General features: G+C 44.4%; 1 pseudogene; it reads left to right on the top strand.

Moving 5' to 3' along the window:
- The first annotated feature begins 526 nt into the window (after positions 1-526).
- On the top strand, positions 527-3,188 carry LOC120227301 (annotated as a pseudogene).
- The last annotated feature ends 6,073 nt before the right edge of the window (positions 3,189-9,261 follow it).

Raw genomic sequence — 9,261 nt, 5'->3', positions numbered from 1 at the left:
AACCTGTTTCAGATTCTGTGTCTCCCTCTCTCTCTGACCCTCCCCTGCTCACGCTGTCTCTCTCTTTCTCTCTCTCTCTCAGAAATAAATAAAGCATAAAAAATTAAAACAAAATAGTGTTCTTCCTAAAATTTGTACCTTTTGGGAAAGCTATGATATTTACAAGGCTCGCATTGCTATTATAAAACTTTCCTGTAAAAAATTGTAATTCGTATTGGTTATTGCTGATATGAAGGAACAATATTGATTTTGATAATCTTGTTTTCAGCAATTTTGCCACATTCTTATGAATTCTAATAGTTTGTTAATTCATACAGTTACTTATATAGAAAACTGTTATAATTTTTATCATCTGAAAATAACAGTTTTGACTCTTTCCTTCTAGTCTATGTAACTCTTACTGCTATTTCGCACCCTGTTGTGTGGGCAGGGACTTACAGCATGGTACTGAAGGGTGCTGATAGAGGCCACCCTTAGTCCCTGTTTAACATGAGAATAAACTCTCTAAGTTTTCTCCATTGAGTATATGACTACTGTAGGTTTCTTGGTAGAGAGTCTTCATCAAGTTAAAGAGTGCTTTTCTATTCCTCGTTTTCTTAGAGTTTTTCAAATAATACCTGGGTTTCAAGCTTTGTCAAATACCTCTTTTCACCTTTCAAGAGAAGCGCTGTGATTTTTCTGTCTGTCCATGGATGTGGTCATCCCACATCAGATCTTCTGATGTTAGACTGTCATTGCCTTTTGGAGGTGAACTCTACGGGATAACAATGTAGCTTGTTGCTGAAGTGTTTTACACTTCTTTCTACACATTCTTTAACCTGCACAGGACCCTCTGGGCTGATCTGCCACCATCTACATCCTCCTCCCCTGCCCTGCTTTGCAAACTTTAGTGTTTAAACTCTTTAGTGTTGAGAGTCTTGTTCAAATGCAAGTTCTCATTCAGAGGGCTTCACTCTAGTTAGGGCTTTAGATCACCGCTGTCACCCGGCAGACCGGACCTTCAAATCCCAAGTTCCTGAGAGAGGCTTTTGGTCTGCTTGGTACTGACTTTGGTTCCAGATTGCAAGTCACTAGTCTCTGAGTGTCCAGTGACCCTTGAAAATGACCTCAGGGTCAATCAATCACTGTGGCCGGCAGGACCTGGTATAGTTCATAGCCATTTGGCTTGGTTATTATGAGTTCAAATCCCAGCTCTGCCAGAGGCAAGTTACTTAATTTTTCTGAATCTTAGTCTTTTCATGTGAAGAAGATATCAAAATGCCTGATGTATAGGATTCTTATGTAGTTTGATATGTGTAATATGATTCCTACCCAGTCCCAAAATAGGCACATGGGTTTTCCTGACACCAGCACAAATTATCTCAACACCAGCTGTGCCCTCCAATTCAGCGCAATTCTTACACAATCTACCCAGATTGCACAGGTTAAGGGCTCAGTCCTGCTAGACTGCCCTCCACTGCAGAGGCCAACCACAAACCCATGTTAACACCTATGCTTCTGACTCACTGGCTATAAATCAGAAGTCAGGGTACCTGGTGGCTCAGTGGTTAGCCGTCTGACTTTGGTTCAGGTCATGATCTCATGGTTTGTGAGTTCGAGCCCCGTGTTGGGCTCTGTGCTGACAGCTCAGAGCCTGGAGCTGCTTCGGATTCTGTGTCTCTCCCTCTTCTGCCCCTCCCCTGTAGGCACGTGCGTGCGCTCTCTCTCAAAAACAAATAAACATTAAAAAAAAATTAAAAAGAGTAATCGGAGCTTCTTCTAAAACTGTGTCTACCCGGGTTTGTGGACTTACCTCCCAGCACAGACCCCAAATGCCAGTCTTCGCTCCTGCCTCAAACGAAGAAACCGACCGCCTGCTGCCCTCAGGCCGGAGGAGACATTCACCTCTCAGCATTTGCCGAAGGGAGAACAGTAAGAAGCAATAGAACATATTGATGAAGTACAAAATTAGACAGACTTAATGAACAAGCCAGTGAGGAGATTTTGAAAGTAGAACAGAAATATAACAAACTCTGCCAACCATTTTTTCAGAAAAGGTCAGAATTGATCAACAAAATCCCCAATTTTGGGTAACAACACTCGTCAACCACCCACAAGTGCCTGCATTGCCTGGGGAGGAGGACGAGGAGGCGCTGAGTTATGTGACAAGAGCTGAAGTGACAGAATTTGAACATATTAAATCAGGTTACAGAATAGTTTTTTAAAAAATCTTTTTAAAAATGTTTTATTTATTTCTGAGAGAGAGAGAGACAGCGTGAGCAGGGGAGGGTCAGTGAGAGAGGGAGTCACAGACTGAAACAGGCTCCAGGCTCTGAGCTGTCAGCACAGAGCCCAATGTGGGGCTCGAACCCATAAACCGTGAGATCATGACCTGAGCCAAGGTCGGACACTTAATCAACTGAGCCACCCAGGCACCCCCAGAATAGCATTTTTTTTCCCCCTGATGCAAACCCTTACTTGGAAAAGAAAGTTCTCTCCAAAGAATTTCATCCGAATGAGAGTGGTGACCCATCTTCAAAGTCCACTGAAGTCAGATGGAAATCTGGAAAGGATCTGATGAAACGTTCCAGTCAAACGCAGAATAAAGCCAGCTGGAAGAGAGAGCATGAGGGCCCAGAGAACTTTTTCGCCTGGTTTACTGACCATTCTGATGTGGGTGCAGATGAGTTGGAGGTCATCAAAGATGATATTCGGCCAAATCCATTGCAGTACTACTTGGTTCCTGATATGGATGATGAAGAAGGGGAAGGAGGAGAAGAAGAAGAAAAAGAAGAAGAAGAAGAAGAAGAAGGAAGAGGAGGAGGAGGAGGAGGAGGAGGGAGGAGGATTGGAAGATATTGATGAAGAAGATGAGGATGAAGGTGAAGAAGATGAAGATGAGGAGGAGGGGGAGGAAGGAGAGGAGGGTGATGGAGAAGATGACTAATGGAACACTGATGGATTCCAACCTTCCTTTTCAAATTGTCTCCAATCCCTGGGAGCAACTTGCAGTCTTTCCCCCTCCTCCTTTGTGCTCATTTGCCCTGTTTTTTGAAGTCTCTTTTCTCTCCCTTTATACCATGGCTCTCAACTTATTTTAGGGGGAAATGCCTTGAGCAGAATACAGTGGGAAGAGTCTCTACTCCTTTCTGTTCCAAATTCATTTTTATCCCTTCCTGTCTCAACAAAAACTTTATGGAATTAACACCACTGTGGGGAGAAAGAAAAACTTTCTGCTCACTTAGCTCTGCTGGAAGCTGGAGGGTGCTAGACCCCTGTGTAGTAGTGCATAGACTTCTAGCTTTCCCCCTCCTTTCTCTGTATGTAGGGCTTACAGATTACACTGTGTCTCTATGTGAATATGGGCAGTTAGCATTTACCAACATGTATCTGTCTACTTTCTCTTGTTTAAAAAGAAAACTTTAAAAAATGGGGTTATAGAAGGTCAGCAAAGGGTGGGTTTGAGATGTTTGCATTGGTTAAGTGGGTGTTTTGACAACGTGGCTTCTCCTTTGGCATGTTTAATTGTGATGTTTAACGGACATCCTTGCAGTTGAAGATGATGCTTTTAAAATAAAATTATCTCCTAATGATGACTTGAGCCCTGCCACTCGATGGGAGATTCAGCCTAACCTGTAGGGTCTTATTTGGAATTGACATTCTCTTGTAATTTTGTTTGTGTTTATTTTTAAATTTTCTTTTTGTTCCACTGGAAAGTTCAGTTTCAAACATTAAAAGTGTACAAGTTGCTTTGTTACAAAACTAAATGTGTACACACAAAAATTTTTAAAAAGACATTCCTATGACCCTCCCCTTGGGTTCAATTAATTTTCTAGAGTGGCTCATAGAACTCAGGAAATGTTTACTCACTAGATTATTGATTTATTGCAAAGGATATTAAAAGATCTGAATCAACATTCAGAGAAGAGCTATATAAGGCAGGTCTCAAACAAAGGGGACTTCTGTCTTGGTGAAGCTTGGGGACCAGCATGGTAGCACATGGAAGCATAACTGGTTAAATCACTGGCCACTGGGGGCGCCTGGGTGGCTTACTCAGTTAAGCGTCTGACTTTCGCTTAGGTCATGATCTCGCGGTTCGTGGGTTCGAGCCCCGCGTCGGGCTCTGTGCTGACTGCCAGCTCAGAGCCTGGAGCCTATTTCGGAGTCTGTATCTCCCTCTCTCTCTGACCCTCCCCTGATCACGCTGTCTCTCTCTCTCTCTTTCTCCTAGAAATAAATAAAAATATTAAAAAAAAAATCACTGGCCACTGGAGACTGAGCCAATTTCCAGCCCCTCCCTTCCACTCCCCAGAAATGAGGTCGGTTCCTGATTCATTTTTGGTACCTCTGGCAACCAGCTCTCATTCTTATGTGCTTCCCGAAAGTCACCTTTTTAACATAAGCCCACTTGTGGAGGAAAGGGGCCTGTTATCAACAACAAGATATCCATTTCTCCTTTATGACTCTGAAAAGATTTCAGAAACTGAGGATAAGAGAGCCACCATTGTAACAAAACATGGCTCAGGAAATTCCAAGGTTTTGGGAGCTGTGAGCCAGGAACTGTGGACAAAGACCAAATATATATGAGAACTATATTTTGGTCATCTGACTGAATCACAATATCACAACATGTAATGGGCTTGGTATTATGTTTGGCATTTAATAAGCATTTAATGCTTGTGTTTGGACTTGGGACAAATTCTCCTAGACTGAGACCCTGGCAGGAGGCTCAGTGAGTGGTTTTCAGAGTCAGGGTCAAACTGGTGTGAACCCTTTAAATGTATACCAAAAAGGACCTATTTAGGAGCAGGGCAATCTCCATTCTTTTTCTCACATGTAACTGAAAAGTCTGTGGTCAAAGTGAAAGATCTGGGCTAAGTAAGTCCACGCAACACTCCAGACGGAGAGAACCAGGTAGCAGAACTCATAGCCCCATGGAAGAAGGGGGGAGTGGGGCCGGGGCTGGTCATGCCCAGCTTTCCTGTGTCTCTGGGGCTGGTGTGTCCCGAATTGAAAGAGTAGTGCAGCTTCATTGACTGAGAGTCAGAACAGGGAATTAAAAACATGTACTCAAACCCACAGAACAAAAACATTATAGTGGGAGCCGCTGTGTACACTACCTTCGATCTGGGACTATGTGGCCTTCACCAGTGAGTATTAGTTTTGTATATTCTCTCCTTCCCACCCCCTTTAGAACGAGGACACAGAGCTAATTATCCTCATGACAATAAAGCCATTGCCACCAGAATCATCTGGTCACAGAAGTCTCTTTGTTTAAAGACCCTGAGAGTGGCTGGGTGCCCCCAAGAACCATGCAGAAGGGACAGTGAATATGCATACAAACCAAGGTTCCTGCCCTGGGGAAATGAGGTCTTGCTTGATGATGATTCAGCCTCCGGAATGGATCATCCCATCAGCCCAGGGACTAAGAACTATAGGATCCCTCCCATTTGTGAGTCTTAATGCCTATCCTCATGGAGCTGTGCACTTGAGGGCCTGAGGAGTGGGCTTCTACCCTGTAAAGCATCACCTCGCTTCTCATAGGACTGGGGAGCAAGTTCAAGCATTCTCTCCCAGGTCCTGGCAAAGCAATGACCTCATACCATTGTGTTCAGTGGAAACCATGGGCTCTTGAAACAGGGAGACCCTGGTTCAAATCCTGACTCCCGTTTTACTTGTGTGAGTTTAGGGAGGTTTGCTTAATCTCCCTAAACTTCTAGTCTCCTTGTCTGAAAACTGGGAGCAAATGCCCATCTTAGGATTGTTATAAGGAGGGAATGAGACAATACATGTGCAATGAGAAACACAGATTTTTTCCCCTTCTATGGAGAGAAACATGCAGATTTTCCCTACTGTGAGTCTCCGTCCCACTCACATGTAACACACTCACTTCTGGTCACAAGGTATGTGAATTCTCCCCGCATCAAACAATTCTCTGTGACAACTGCTGGGTGTCCTATAATTTAACTTAATTCTGATGCTCTCCACCTGGAGACAGCATCAGATCCCATAGGTTAGGGGAGGGTTCAGTCTCATAAGACTGTCCCCCCCCCCTGCAGATGCTGAGATTATCACCTGTGGTTTCTGACTGACTAGCTCCTTGGGTTCTATTAATTTGCTAGAGTGACTCGCAGAACTCAGAGAAACATTGACTCTGTTCGTATCTGTCCTTATTTTAAGGAATGATAAAGGGTGCAGATGAACAGCCAGATGAACAGACACAGGGAATGCATGGGGGTCCGAGCATGGAAGCTTCTGTCCCCATGGACTTGGGGTGCATCACCCTCCAGCTGTGGGTGTGTTCACCAACCTAGAAGCTCTCTCAACCCTGTACTATTGGGGTTTTATGGAGGCTTCCTCAGGTGGGCAAGACGGATATTAACTCCACTTCCAGCCCCTCTTCCCTTTCTGGAGAGTGGGGGAGAGGGTTGAGGATTCCAAGCTTCTAATTGTGGTTTGACTTTTCTGGGGACCAGCCCCCATCCGGAAGCCCACCCAGAGTCCCCTCATCAGAACAAGAGGTGCTCCTGATGCTCTTAGCATTAGAAACTTACAAGGGTTTTAGGAGCTCCGGGCCAGGAACTGGGGGCAGAGACCTATATATATGTGTCCTACTATCTCACAACATGTGAAAGTGCTGGGCGCACTGCCTGGCTCACTGTAAGACTCAGCAATGCTGCTGCTGACACATTGTTGTGTGGCAGCTCAGAACTGGCAAACAGGTGAGCAAACATAAACATTAATTCTATGGACCAGCAATAATAGGGACTCCTTGGAGGCATATCAAACTAAAGAGTGCACTGACTGTTTTCAGGTAAGTTACACATCAAAGTGTGAGGGAAATGCTGTAAAATGTTTAGAAGGTAAGATAGAAGAATATCTCCATGACCTTGGGGTAAGGGAAGATCTCTTAAGTAAGACTAATAAGTAAATAAATGAACAAAGCACTAACCACAAAGGTATAGATCTATCAGTTCCCCAGCATTTAAGTTAAGAACTTCTGAAATGACATCAAATGAGAGTGAAGAGGTCAGGCACAAACTAGGAAAAGACACTGACCATACTTGAACAAAAGACTGGAATCCAGAGTATCTAAAACTGCATATCAAGATGCAAGAACACCACAGAGAAAAATACGAAAGATGTGAGCACGCAGTACCCAGAGAGGAAACCCAAAGCCACCCTCTTTAGCAACCCAGGAAATGCAAATTACAACCACAGTGAGATTCTGTTACATCTGCCGGCTGGGCACAGGTTTCCAGGGCTGACGTTACCAAACATGAAGAGCAGTGAGGAAGTTCAGACACCACCAGCAGGGTGTGAATTAATACAACCACTTTCAAAAACAGCTTGGCATTAACTGGTAGAACAGAAAACATACCACGTTATGGCCCAAATTTCACTTATGTGTATATGCAGACAAACCCTTGCATATATATACATCAGGAGGGATGCAGAAATATACTTAGCAGCAGTGGGTTTTTAAATTTTTATTTTATTTTTATTTTTGAGAGAGAGACAGAGCATGGGCAGGGGAGGGACAGAGGGAGGGAGGCACAGAATCTGAAGCAGGCCCCAGGCTCCAAACTGTTAGTACAGAGCCCCACGTAGGGCTCGAACCCATGAACTGTGAGATCATGACCTGAGCTGAAGTGGGACTCTTAACTGACTGAGTCACCCAGGCGCCCTTTTTTGTTTCTTCATCTGTTTTGTCTTGAGAGAGAAAGAGAGGGCATAAGTGAGTGAGGGGTAGAGAGAGAGAGAAGAGGGGGAGAGAGAGGAGTCTCACAAGGGGCAGAGAGAGAGAGAAGGAGGGGCAGAGAGAGAGAGAGACAGAGAGAGAAGTGGGGCTCACACAGGTTTCCTGTTTTACCAGAAATGGGGCTCCAGCTCACCCGCAGGGCTCGAACTCATGACCTGAGCCAGGGTCAGGCACCCACTTAGCAGCACTGTTCTCATGGTGCGAGACTGGAAACAACACAGATGTGAGACAGAGCTATGAATAATAGCATCATGCAGATGAAGGCGTGATCTGAGTTAAAACTTTCCAAGGTCTTCTATTGTTGGAAGGACAGACGGACACTGATACACTTTATTTTTTGTTAATTCAAGCATGCACGTAAAATTTTATGGATAAAGAGAAAGAAAATATGTAACTTCCAAACCAGGAGAGGAGAAACAATGGAATAAAGAAAACTTAATAAACTCAACAAAGATTTTTTTAAAAAGATTAAAAATAATATACTGGGGGGCGCCTGGGTGGCTCAGTCAGTTAAGCATCCAACTTCGGCTCAGGTCATGATCTTACCGCTGGTGGGTTCAAGCCCCACGTTGGGCTCTGTGCTGACAGCTCAGAGCCTGGAGCCTGCTTTGGATTCTGTGTCCCCTCTGTCTGCCCACACCTCACTTGCACTCTATCTCTCTCTCAAAAATGAATAAATACTAAAAAAATTTTTTAAACAATATATTGGGCAGTGACAGTGACAGGGAAGTTGATGTAACTGTATTACTATCAGAGAAAACATACTTTGATGCGAGAAGTATTATTTGGTGCAAGAAACAGGGACACTACATTCTGGTAAAAGAAACAGTTTATCTGGAAACTAATGATTCTAAGCTCTAACACACCTAACAATTCATGGTCAGTTACAAAAAGAACTTAATGGCAGATTTTAAAACACATTTCTTTCAGTCAGTGACCCTCAAAGACAAAAAAATTGTAAGGATAGAGAATATTTGAATCACAAAATGAGACTTTCCTAATAAAAATAGTGTACTTGAATAACAAAAATAAGGTTCATCTAATGATCATCATAGAACCATAGACCTAACAGGAAACACAGTCTTTTTGAACATTCATGGAACATTAGGAAAAAAGTGACCAGGACATAGGTACAAAAGCCAGGCATCAGTATCTTCAGAACAAAACATTGCATGCCCCGCCCCCCCCACCGCCCCCAGTCTATTTGTGTCAAACTGTCTCCCATGTCTCAGCTCTACCTTTGTCTTTCTGCCTGTCCCCTGCTCCTAACCCGTGGATCCTGGGCCAGGGCCTGGGGATGCGAACCCTGGTAAATCACAGCTGCTGCTGCTGCTGCTGCTGCTGCTGCTGCTGCTGCTGCTGCTGCTGCGAGACCCCAGAAAGGCCCGGGGGTGGGGGCCTCTCTTGCTTGTTCTGTCCACTGCAGCCCCACGTTCAGGGTGTGGGGCTGCAGGGAAGCCTCTGACCCCGACCACTCGCTCTGCGCTCTGCTGTCAGAGCCGTTCTTGCCAACGTTGGCG

The sequence above is a fragment of the Hyaena hyaena genome, unplaced genomic scaffold (genome assembly GCF_003009895.1).
Source record: "Hyaena hyaena isolate Hyena2069 unplaced genomic scaffold, ASM300989v1 scaffold_2179, whole genome shotgun sequence".
Lineage (NCBI taxonomy): Eukaryota > Metazoa > Chordata > Mammalia > Carnivora > Hyaenidae > Hyaena > Hyaena hyaena.
Note: the sequence above shows the minus strand (reverse complement) of the source record. Positions and strands in the feature narration are given on the sequence as shown.